This window comes from Choloepus didactylus, assembly GCF_015220235.1.
Source record: "Choloepus didactylus isolate mChoDid1 chromosome 11 unlocalized genomic scaffold, mChoDid1.pri SUPER_11_unloc1, whole genome shotgun sequence".
Classification (NCBI taxonomy): Eukaryota; Metazoa; Chordata; class Mammalia; order Pilosa; family Megalonychidae; genus Choloepus; species Choloepus didactylus.
The window spans coordinates 4276615-4288960 of NW_023637577.1; the positions used below are offsets into that span (position 1 = coordinate 4276615).

The following is a 12346-nucleotide window of genomic DNA, read 5'->3' on the forward strand; positions in this document are numbered from 1 at the left end:
GGGGCTCTTTCCCGGAGGCGAGGGCGAGGCGGAGGACTTGGCCAGGTCCTCGGCGGGAGGCGTACAAGGTGTGGAGGGCGGCGATAAGGACAAAACACTCTTCATCCAGTAGGAGTATGCGCCAAAGAGAGAGATTATTTAGGGGTGATTACAGGTTATATAGGCTGGTAAGAAGGGTAGGGCTGGAAAGGAGGTGAAGTAGCCTTAAATGGCAATACTGAAGGGAGAGGGGCTAGGATTGGTTCTGAGAGGACGCAGGAGCCGTTGCAGCAGGCGGGAGTTGTTCTGGCCACGGTGCATGCGCGCTGGCGGTGGCAGGAGTGGCCTTGGCACAGGGGAGTGTGCGGGCAAGATAAGGAAGTGGGGAAAGGGCGGTTGGGAGAAAGGCGGTTCCCTCCGGCAAGCCTCCCCTGCCCGTGACATTTTGGGTGAGGAAAAGGGAGCTGCCTTGACCTCGCTCCCCAGGCTCGGGGGGGCTGCAGAGGGCACTAACGCCCGTACCCACTACCCTCCCCAGGGGGTGATATCAGGTCCCCTGGCCCAGGCCTGGTAAGTCGAGGTACAAGCTCAGTCACCCGCAATTCCCCTTTCTTTTCTAATTAGAGGAAGAGGCTTTACCGGAGAGGCCCGCTAAGGGTGAGGGAAGGGGGAGGTCAGGGAAGGGAAAAAGGGGTTGACGGTGGCTCAGCGAGGCTGGAGCTCAGTGTTGGTGTGGTGCCCGGGCGCTTGACAATGGCTTCGCTGCAGCGGGCTGGGCGAAGGTGAGGGGTTTAAAGTTCAGGGGTTCAGAGAAGCTGGAACTCGAGGTGAGAGCGATGTTCAGGTGATTGAGAAGGGCCTCGCGGTCGGCGAGTTGGCCGGTGGCGTTGAGGTCGTGGAGGGTTGGCTGTTATCTTGGAGTGGGGGGCGTCAGAGGTGGCGAGTCGCTGATACTGGATTTGCACGAACGAGGAAAAAATGGCATCCGTTTGTTTCCTTACAAGCTGGACAATTTTGCGGATGAGGCAGGGTCCTAAGATGAGAGCTAGAATAATTATTAATAAGGGGCCAAGAAAAGGAAGGATGTATGGGAGGATGGGAGTGAAAAAACTGGACCAATAACTGGTGGCTTCACGATCTCTTTTACGCTTTTCTAGTCCCTCTCGGACCCTTTTCAGGCTGTCCTCGACAAGACCTGTGGAATTGGCATATACACAGCACTCTTCTCCCAGGGCGGCGCAGAGGCCTCCTTCTTTGAGGAGGAGAAGATCAAGACCTCGGCGGTTTTGGAGCACTACCTCAGAGAGGGAATTGACAGAATTTTTTAGATGGTAAATAGCGTTTTGTAAGTGACGAATGTCTTCGTCAACAGCCGCCCTGAGGTGAGTTAGGGCGGAGCCTTGACTGGCTAGTGCAGCGATTCCGGTGCCAGTGCCGGCAAGACCTAGGAGGGAGGCAATTGTGAGGGCGGTGATGGGCTCTCGCTTTTGCAGAAGGGCAGGAGCTGCAGTTTTTTCTAGACGGAGGAAGAAGTCTTCTTCGCTGTGGTATAAGACCCTAGGGATAAGGACAATTAGGAGGCAGGTTTCTTTATATTCACTGATGATATTCGTGCTGAGACAGGGGGTAAGTCCTGTAGAGGAGCAGAGCCATTGGGAGGAGTTATGAGGAATGAGAAATTTTGCCGAGCTGCTGGGAGATGAGTAGCTGGCACAGGCAGTGAGGTCGGGAGAGTTACTGGAGCGAGGGCGGATGCACTTTCCCGTATAGGAGACTGAATGAAAGGTCAGGGGGACGGCAGAGGTATTCCAATTGCATTCCAAGGGGCTGTTTTCTGTGCTTTCTGAAAAGGAGAGGTTGGAGGCAACGGGCTCGTACAGTGAGGAAGAGGTGGAGAGGCAGAGCCAGCAGGATGAGGTAAAATTGGGGTTGGAGGAGTTCACTGAGGCAAAGGCGGCTTGGATGAGGCTGAGGAGGGGAGAGGAATAACGAGAAGGGGGCAGAGGAAGCTGGGGTGGTGGGGTTTGAGATGTAGTTGAAGTGCGTTTAGTTGGAGCTAAGGTGCGGCTGGAGGGCTGTGGGAGAAGAGGGTTAATGACTTTGTTGGGACCAATGTTAAAGGGCCTTTTTATAACAGTATTTTTCTTTGGTTGGTTTATAGCCTCCTTTCTTATGGATATAAGGGTTCCCCGATCGGATCCCGATAGCCAAATTCGGAAGCCCCAAGTTTTACCCAAGAGCCAAGACGTATCGGCAGGGTTTTGTATGGTGAGCATTAGTCTTTTAGGACAAATGTACTTGTCGAAATAGCGATAGCCTGAATTTTGGCAAGTATACGGGATTACTGCGAGGTTTAGAAATTTGTCAGGGACAGAAGGTTTCCAGCCAGTGGCTAATGTTTCACACCCCCAGTACGGGCAGTAATAGTTTTTTGGGGATTTGCAGTATGATTTATCAGGATTTGAAGATGGACACATACAATAATCTTGAATATTTAGGCTGCCTGGATAACCAGGAGGTTTTGGATTAGGAGGGACAAACAGATCAATGGCATTAAAGACGAAGGAGGGAGATCCTGCTGTGGTGTTGGAAAAAATTATTGTGGAGTCTTTCAAACGCGCAAGGGTCTACTTCCAAGGCTGGTGGGGATCGCCCTGGGTAGAAGAGGCAAGAACTAACATGACCATTAGAAGGGAGGTTATGCTTGGGTGAGGGTTGAGAGGGTGTATGACATTGGTTTTTGCCTGTTTATAGAGGCGTATAATTTCTCTAATTTCTCACCGCTGCTGCGCTCTGCTCGGACTGGGGTCCAGGCCCAGGTGTACTGTTGTCATCTGGTGCACCAGGCTGCGGAGACGACGGCGTTCCCGTCTCGTTGAACGCGTGGTTGCTGGTGGCGGGCCGGATTGCCCTTCCTGGGATCCATATTGGTTGTGCTGCATCATCTGGGAAAACACAAGCAAACCCGTACCCCTGGGCGAGAAGTGGGGAGGGACCTTTCCAGGTATTATTCTCCGGGTCCTTCCAGTAAACCATCGGGGCCTGGGTGGGCCTATACGAGGGCCCCCAATGTTTATGTAGGGGCGAAAGCCCTTCCTTATTGAATGTGAGTAGATTAAGGTGAATAAGGGCTGCTATAACAAGGTCCCCTGGAGTTGCCTGGGGGAGCATTGCCCTTTCTTTTTCAATTTGTATTTTTAAGCGGCGATGGATTGCTTCTACAATGGCTTGCCCCTGTGGATTATAGGGGATGCCGAAATGATGGGTGATGTTATATAAGTGAAGAAAAGCCACAAAAGAGGCACTGCGATAGGCAGGCCCATTGTCTGTTTTTAGGTCCCAGGGGACTCCCATGAAGAGAATTCCTTGTCTCAGGGCCTTGATACAATGTTTGGCCGTTTCCCCGACGAGGGGGACCGCATAACACATAGCTGAAAAGGTGTCAATCATTACATGTACATACTTGAGGCGCCCAAAGGACGGAACATGAGTTACATCCATTTGCCATCTAGAATTTGGTTTTAAGCCTCGTGGGTTGACTCCTTGAGGTTGTAAGGGGCCAAGTGGCGCAAAGGGCGCACAAGTTGTACAATTGCGGACAAGATGTTTACAGGTATTTAAGGGGAGGTCACATAGATGATGTAACGACGTAGCCGAAAAGTGAAACCTGGAATGCAATAACTTGGCCTGGTTAATAGCGTCCCCCGGAGGGGCCGCTGTGTTAGTTAGCATAGCTTGGGTAGTCTGAGCTGAGACCGCTTGGTCTACTATACTATTGCCATTAGTCAAGGGCCCCGGAAGGCCTGAGTGACTACGAATGTGGCTAACGAACCAAGGATCCTGTCTATGCTCTAAGATGCTTCTGAGGTTAGAAAGTGCTTTATCGATGGCCGAGTTTCCAGGGAAAAAGGTGGAAAATGCAAGGACTCGGCAGACCTGATACGTGTAGAGGCTGTCAGTGAAAATGTTTACTGGGTGGTTGCAGTGGGCGTTTAGTGCGTAAGACACTGCCAGAATTTCCCCCACTTGGACCGAATGAAGGTTGGCATAACTGAATAGGCGGGGTTCTGGATGGTCCTGCGAATAAGAGAGGAAGGCGAAACGGGTTTTGGAGGCGTCAGTAAAGACGGTAGTGGCACCCGGGATGGGTGCAGAGGAGGGGAAAGGATGGAAGGGGCTGCGGAAGGGAAGCTTGGCGAGTCCCTGTAACAGCCGATGGCTAGGATAGTGGCAGCTGAATTCCCCCTGAAATCCTTCTAAAAGGATTTGCATGTCCGGGTTGTCACGTATAAGCAGGCGAGTTTGGCCTGTGTCTAGGGGCCAAACAATTTTTTCTGGCGGCTCTCCGAATACATGAACAGCCAAGGTAACTAGATCTGAAGCTAGGCTGATCCAGAGCCGCACTGCAGGGCAAATCTTCTTAAGTCGACTTTTAGCGGGATGCGCCCAAAGTAGAGGGCCTTCCTGCCACAGGCAGCCCATAGGTGTGCCGGGCGTAGGGAGGATGAGTGCTATAAAATTGCCCTCTTTAGTGCTGAATCTGTTGAGACAGCAGGCAGCGAGTGCCTTGTTAATTGCGGCAATGGCTTCTTTTGCCTCCTGGGTGAGCTTAATGCGCCGGGAGATTGCTAGCGGCGGGGCTTCAGGGACACTCAGCAACATAAAGAGTGGTTGTAGCTGTGCTGTGGTGATCGGCAATGCAGAGCAGAGCCAATTGATCTGACCGCAGAGCTGTTGAAGCTCAGTGATAGTGACCCGGTCCGGTATGTCCAGCTGGGGAGCGGACGGAGCAATGGTTTTATCAATACTAAACCCTAAGAAGGCTAATGGTGGCACAATTTGAACTTTATCGGGTTGAATCGTAAGGCCGAGGTCAGCTAAATTGGTGATGAGGTCTTTGAGGATTAGAGGAAGCGTCTCGGCGTCTTCAGAGGCCACTAAGATGTCATCCATGTAATGGATGAGCATGGCCCGCTTTCGCAGGGGGGCCACTGCGTGATTAACATACATTTGGCAGATGGCCGGACTGTTACGCATCCCTTGAGGGAGGACTTTCCATTGGTACCTGCTAGTTGCGCCCGCGTGGTTTGGGACGGGGACTGTAAAGGCAAAGCGCGGGCGATCTCGCTCATGTAGCGGGATGGAAAAGAAACAGTCTTTGATGTCAATAGTGGCTACATGATAGTGAGCCGGGATGGCTACCGGATGGGGAAGGCCAGGCTGCGGGAAACCCATGGGAAGAATATGCTTATTGATTTCCCGCAAATCATTGAGGAGCCTAAATTTTCCTGTGGTTTTTTTATGAATAACAAATACTGGCGAATTATTGGGACTAGTAGAAGGTTCTATGTGGCCAGCATCCAATTGTTCTTGTACAAGGGCTTGGAGTACTACCAATTTATGCGTGGGAAGGGGCCACTGCTCCACCCATATAGGTTTCTCAGTATCCCACTGTAGAGGAACGGGTGCTGGAGGTGTTAAACGAGCAGTGGCGCTTATTATTGGGGGGGCTGCGTAGTAAGCACTGCCCCAGAGGCGGCGAGGATGTCACGGCCCCATAAAATTTGGTCTATGGTGTGTAGAAATAACGGGCGGAAGGTACCTGAGTGGCCTTCTCCATCCTCCCACTTAATGGGTCTTATGGCCTGAAGAGAAGTAGAGGTACCAGTGGTTCCCACTACCGAGGGACCATCAAGAACCATGCACATGGTGGCGTACTGAGCGGGCATGCAAGAGACTTCTGCCCCTGAATCGAGCGTGCCTGTGTACCATTGCCCCTCTATTCTTAACTTACGAGTAGGTTTTCCTGGAGTGATGGGAACTGTCCAGAGAAGCGTTTTATTGTTGGAGCATTGATTAGTTTTATTGGAACCGGCCGGCATGCTGCCTCTTAGGGGCGGGGCTGAGGCTTGCCCCGCTTGGAGTTTAAAGCCTGCTCAGTGCTCTGGTGTTGACTACCGCCAGGGCACCAGGGATAGCAGAATTTTTTTAAATCTTTCTCGTTAAGGTCTCTGTGGCTGCTTTTGCAATCGCGCGCCCAGTGATAACCACGTTGGCAGCGCGGGCATGGAGTGGGAGGGGGGCGCCCATTACGTTGCATGGGAGGCGGGCATTTGACCTCCGTATTGGGGCATTCCCTGGCAAAATGACCGCTTTGCCCGCATTTAAAGCAGCTGGTGGTGGCGGCTAAGGCGGCAGTGACGGCGCCAGAGACAGCCTGGGCTAGGGACGTGGCAGCTGGATCAAAAGCGCTGCAAGCGAGAACCCAGTTATCTATCCTTTTTTCCCGCAAGGGGAGAATGGCTTGCTTACAGGGGGGGTTAGCCCCTTCTAGAATGAGTTCGCGGGTGAGCGCTAACTGGGCTTGGGGGTCGGTAACTTTTCTAGCACAGGCCTCTTCAACCCTGGAAACGAAGGTGGCAAAAGGTTCGTTTGGCTCCTGGAGGAGCTTGGTAAATTTGTCAGGTCGACGGGCAGAGCAATTGGCAAACGCGCGTAAGGCGATGCCTCTGAGGACAGTCCAGAAGGTAGCAGGGACATTAATATAAGCAGACGCACTTAGAAACGCTCCAGTGCCCAAATAGGCTTCGGGGGGATGATAGACTCCAAGGGCTGCGTCTTGCTCACTTTGCTTAGCTGCTTCTGCCTGGAAGTGAGCACGCCAGTCAACAAACTGACCAGGGTTAAGAATGGAACGGGCAAGCGAGGCCCAGTCTTGGGGGATGCAATAGTCCATGCCGATATCCTGCAGTATTTGGGAAGCGTATGGGCTACCTAACCCGTCCTCCCTGACGGCCCTGCGAAGCTGCTTGATAGTATCTGAGTCAATGGGATACCAGTCATACGGTTTCTGTGGGGTGGGGGCAAGGTTAAGAGGAAAGCAGCGAAAAGCACGAGAGAAAGGAGGACGCGCTTGCAGAGGGCTTGGCGCGGGAGTGGGGGTAGGGGGAGCGTTGCCCCAAGGGTTGCCTTGAGGTGTAGAAGGCAGCCAGGGGTTGTTAGTCGGCAGGGTGGGAGGAGCGGCGGCAGCTGCCGGTAGCGGCTCCGAGGGGGAGCTCGCCGGAGGGGGAGGCGGGAGTGGGAGGCCCCAAGCGTCGCAAGATGGCGGCGCGGTGGGCGTGGCTAAGACACAAGATGGTGGATCAGCCCCGCCCTGTGAAAGGGCGGGGTTCAAGGCACAAGATGGCGGACTAGCTCCGCCCTGTGGAAGGGCGGGGTAAAGCGTATGCGGTTTCCGGCTCAGCTTAGGGCTGATGTCATCGCCGGAGCATTTCCTCCCCTCGATGGAAAAAGAAGGAGGAAGTTCGCCATCTTGGCGTGGCGCAGTGTTATTTTGCTTTTTGGGAGTCACCTCGAGCGCGTTGTTAATCTGCTCGACTAAGGACTCCGTGTCCGAGTCATGATTTGAATTAGTATTGCTATCTGAATCTGTTGGCTGGGTTGATAGGGCCTCCTTGGATTTAACGGGGCCTCGATCAGGGGGGAGGGAGCCTTGAAGGCAGGAGCGGATGGTTATCAAGGTGGGGAGCAAGCCGGGAGGGAAGCGCTTGCTCTCATGTTCCATGGCGTTAGTGACTCGATCAATAAGACGATCATAAGTAACAGGGTCCCAAAGATGGCAAGTGGTGAGCCATGGGTTAAAGGGCAGCAGGAGGTCCCAGTATACCTGCAGCTGCCGGACAGACACTTTACAGCGATGCGTGTCTAGGAGACCCGCTAGAGCACGAACTTGAGGTGCCTGGCATGTAGATAGACGATTACCCATAGCTGAGGGGGGAGGAGGGGGGGTTGTTTACCGAGCAGAGAGAATGAGATAAACCGTGGCCGCAAGGCCGAAGGAGACGGCGAGAGCGGAAAGCAGTGCCCTTTGGCAACGGGAGCAGTTGGGGGGGGGCGGTTGCAAAGAGGCACACGGCGCCAAATGAGGAAACAAAGATACAAAGAACCACGGCAAAGTAATGGAGGGGAAGAGGGAGAGCGTTAGGAGGAACGGGGGTCATAGAAGTGCGCATACAAGAGGACGAAGAGAGCGTGGGGGAAGGGAGGAGCGGCTTCGGAGCGGTGAACCTCACACAGCTCCGGAAGCGGCGAAGGAGAGGCGGCCCTTACCTTGCAGGCGAGGAAACGGGAAGCTGGAGAGGCGTCCGGGCGAGCGGGCGACCTGCCGAACTGTTGTGTGGAGACGTCCTCACACGGGGCACCAGTTGCGGTCGCGGTTACTGCTTCTGGGGGGAGTGGCGGCCGGTAGCGGAGCCCTCAGCTCTCGGGGCTGCTTAAAGGGTACCGGCGGCGGGGGCTCTTTCCCGGAGGCGAGGGCGAGGCGGAGGACTTGGCCAGGTCCTCGGCGGGAGGCGTACAAGGTGTGGAGGGCGGCGATAAGGACAAAACACTCTTCATCCAGTAGGAGTATGCGCCAAAGAGAGAGAGAGAGCGTTTATTTAGGGGTGATTACAGGTTATATAGGCTGGTAAGAAGGGTAGGGCTGGAAAGGAGGTGAAGTAGCCTTAAATGGCAATACTGAAGGGAGAGGGGCTAGGATTGGTTCTGAGAGGACGCAGGAGCCGTTGCAGCGGGCGGGAGTTGTTCTGGCCACAGTGCATGCGCGCTGGCGGTGGCAGGAGTGGCCTTGGCACAGGGGAGTGTGCGGGCAAGATAAGGAAGTGGGGAAAGGGCGGTTGGGAGAAAGGCGGTTCCCTCCGGCAAGCCTCCCCTGCCCGTGACATTTTGGGTGAGGAAAAGGGAGCTGCCTTGACCTCGCTCCCCAGGCTCGGGGGGGCTGCAAAGGGCACTAACGCCCGTACCCACTACCCTCCCCAGGGGGTGATATCAGGTCCCCTGGCCCAGGCCTGGTAAGTCGAGGTACAAGCTCAGTCACCCGCATCTCACTTCCCCAATAGCCACCCATCACCAATGCCAGGGCTGCCAGTTCATGAGGAATTAGTCTGTCTGTGCACAGCATGCTGCCAGGGACCCGATCCCAGGTTCCTGCATCTCCTACTTTCACACATGGAAGAAGCATCTGGACAATGCAGCATGTTGTTACAGCAAAATTAGACCATCCCTCTGTGACTTCCCTCCATGCCTCTGGCTGATGAGACCCAGAAACTCAGGCCGCAACTCCCAGCCCAGGCAGCTGAAGCATAATGTCCAAGGAGATGCTGGGACCTCAGCTGAGCTCTGGATCACAAGGCCTCTCTCAGAACATGAGGGATATTTTAAGTGAAAAAAGTCAAACAGAATGACAAATATTGTATGATTTCATGAATCTGAATTAATTATAATATGTAAACTCATAGACATAAAATCTAGGATCTAGGTTACCAGAAGTTAGAATGTGGCTAGATATTGTGGAGCCATTGCTTAATATGTGCAGGATTTTTATCTGGTTCCAACTTAAATGCTTGGAAATGTATAGATGAGCAGTAGCACATTATTTTGATTACATTTACCGGTGCTCAAGTGGAAGTAAATATGGAGGAAAGGGCAAGTTTAGAGTCATGTATGTCACCAGAAATTATGCTGGAAGTCCCTGCTTTCATCTTTTCATGTGTTGTCACCAGTTGTATTTCCTCTTTGGAAAAATGTCTCTTCGTGTCTTTTGCCAATACATTAATTGGGTTGTTTGTCTTTATTTTGTTGAGTTGTGTGATTTCTTTATATATTCTGGATATCAAACCCTTAACAGATAGATGTGTGATTTCCAAATATTTTCTCTTATTGTATCTTCTGCCCTTCCCCCCTTTTGACAAGGTTATTTGAAGCACAAGAGTATTCAGTTTTGAGGAGGTCCCATTATCTGTATATTCTTTCATTGCTTGTGCTCTGACTATAACTTGAAGATGTTTCCCTACATTTTCTTCCAGGAGTTTTATGGTACTGGATCCTATATTTAGGCTTTTGATCCATTTTTGAGTTAACCTTTTTATAGGGTGTGAATCTGGAGTCCTCTTTGAGTCTTGTGTGTATGGACACCCACTTCTCCCAACACCATTCAGAGAAGAGACTGTTCTGTCCCATTTGAATGGAATTGGAAGCCACGTCAGACTCAACTGACCATAGAACTGAACATCTATTTTTGAATTCTCAATTCAATTCCAGTGATTGATATATCTATCTTGATTTTTCACAACTGGGTCTTTATAATACTTTAGTGTCAGGAAGAGTGCAGCCTCCCACTTCATTCCTCTTTTCCATGTTATTTATGGCTAGTTGAGGCCCCTTGCCTATCCAAATGAATTTGAAAATTAGCTTTTCCATTTCTAAAAACAGGCTCTTGGAATGTTGGTGATTATTGCATTGAATCTGTAGATCAATTTAGGTAGAAATGATATATTAAGGACAGTTAGCCTTCTAATCCATGAACACAGGATGTCTTTCCATTTATTTCAGTTCTTCGATTCCTGTTACAATTTTTTACAATTGTCGTGTACACATTTTTTACATTCTTTAAGTTTATGCCAAGATATTTGATTCTTTTATTTTGTATTGTAAATGGAATTTTTTCCTAATTATGTCCTCAGCTCATTATTAGACTATAGAGACACCACCAACTTTTGTGTATTGATCTTGTATCCTGTCACTTTGCTGAACATATTTATTAGCTAAAGTACCTTTGCTATGTTATTTTTTTTCTGGGCTTTCTAAATATATGATTTTGTTGTCTGCAAATAGTGAAAGTTTTACTTCTCCTTTCAAATTTGGATGCTTTTTATTTCTTTTTCTGGCCTATTTGTTCTAGCTGCAACTTCTAGCACAATATTGAATTACAGTGGTGACAGTGGGCATCCTTGTCTTGTTCTTGATCTAAGAGGGAAAACAGTCAGTCTCTCACCGTTGGGTATGATGTTATCAGTGGGTTTTTCATATATGCCCTTTTTCATGTAGAAGGTGTTTCCTTTGATTCCTACCTTGAGAGTCTCACTGCCAGGCCTTGGAGATACAGACAGCCTGGCTTTCGAACACACTATCTTGTGTGGGGCTGAGTCTGGAGGACCTACTTTGGTTCCTCCTGGGGTACCGGGTTAAGTGGAAATGTCCTAAGAAACTATCCTCACGTTGCCTAAGTGAATGGAAGCAGAGGCCATCAGCAGGAGAGAACTATGGACTTTTGTCTCTTCCTCCCTGAGTACATACCAAATGTTCATGGGCCTTACTCTCAGCCCTGGGAGGCCACTGGCTGGTCAGCCGCTCCAGATGGAGGTGAGAGCCTACCATGGAGGAGGTGGGAGGGGAGCCTCATGAGCCTTGAACCAGAGGGACTTCAGAAGCCCAAACTGTGCTTTTGTCTGCCTGACGCAATGACAGGGTAGGTGTCAGGGCTTATTTCATTTCTGCCTGCAGTCCTGGGGAAAGTTCACCATTTCCAGTGGATGGGGATGGCAGGGTTAGGAGAATTATACCTTCTGTCCTCCCTGGAACTGGCTAGAACACGAACACTCCTGGGAAACCTGGGACTTCCATATGGGACAGAGGAGAACCCTGAAACATGTTTTCTCAAATATAAAACAGCACTCATTTCTTGTCCACTCCACGTCCTTCACCCTCTTCCCTCCCCAGTAGGCAAAATGGCAAGAGTGATTTGACCAGTATTCCATCAGCAGTAGATGACTCCCCTCCCCTGCACTGATCCATCAGATTTACACCTACCCAGCTCTTCCCATGGGGAAAAGGGAATAGGAGGTAACCCAAGAATTTTTCCATTTAGTGTCTGGCTCACCCCACTGTCTTCAAGATTTGACTGTTTCTTTCATCTTGGCTTGTTATTTTTATCAACTACTTTGATACCTGGCTCCATTCTACCAGCTCAACTTTGCTCTCATCAGTGGGAAGACATAAAGGGCCTGGGCTTGTGTTTGGTGCCTGAAAGAAAGAGGTTAGCAATGTTGGGCATGGATGGGACAGAATCCAAGATGGGAGACTTCAGCCCCTGCTCCTAGAGGATAAGGTGGCCAGGTTGTATAAACATAGGTGTCAGTATTACCAGGGCAGGTCAAAGTTTTGTAGTCTCTTAAGCTTTAGTCATTAAGGAGCAACCACTTTAATGAATGTAGTAGAAAATTACTCACGAAGAAATCCCTCAGCATCCGTTATTCTCACTGGGAATAGGTCAAGCCTTTGCCAGTCTCAAAGCCAACACCTCACTGATGTTCACTCATTTACACATCTCCCACCCATCACTGTTTTATTTGTCAAGTCTGTGTGCAAAGCACTCCTCCTCAGGGTCTTCTACAAACCTCAGACTCTGGCATCAGCTTCAATGAGTCTATCCATAACTTCAGCCCAATTGAGTCATTTGGGTCTCATTCTAATTATCATGGGAAGCTATTGGAAGGTTTCATGACAGAGAGTGATCATACTTGAATTCCAT

At 50.7% G+C, this 12346-nt stretch overlaps 1 protein-coding gene across 13 annotated transcripts in view; it reads right to left on the minus strand.

Annotated features, from left to right (window-relative positions):
- Positions 1–12346, minus strand: part of LOC119524375 (olfactory receptor 2T33-like) — an 84839-nt gene that overhangs the window by 28205 nt on the left and 44288 nt on the right. Inside the window, exon 1 of one of the 13 annotated variants that reach the window (XM_037823002.1) lies at positions 2761–2812. The exons of the other annotated variants lie outside the window; for them this stretch is intronic. The gene's annotated coding sequence lies outside the window, so the exon portion shown is untranslated. Of the gene's footprint in view, positions 1–2760; positions 2813–12346 lie in introns of those variants that run through there. 13 annotated transcript variants of the gene reach the window in all.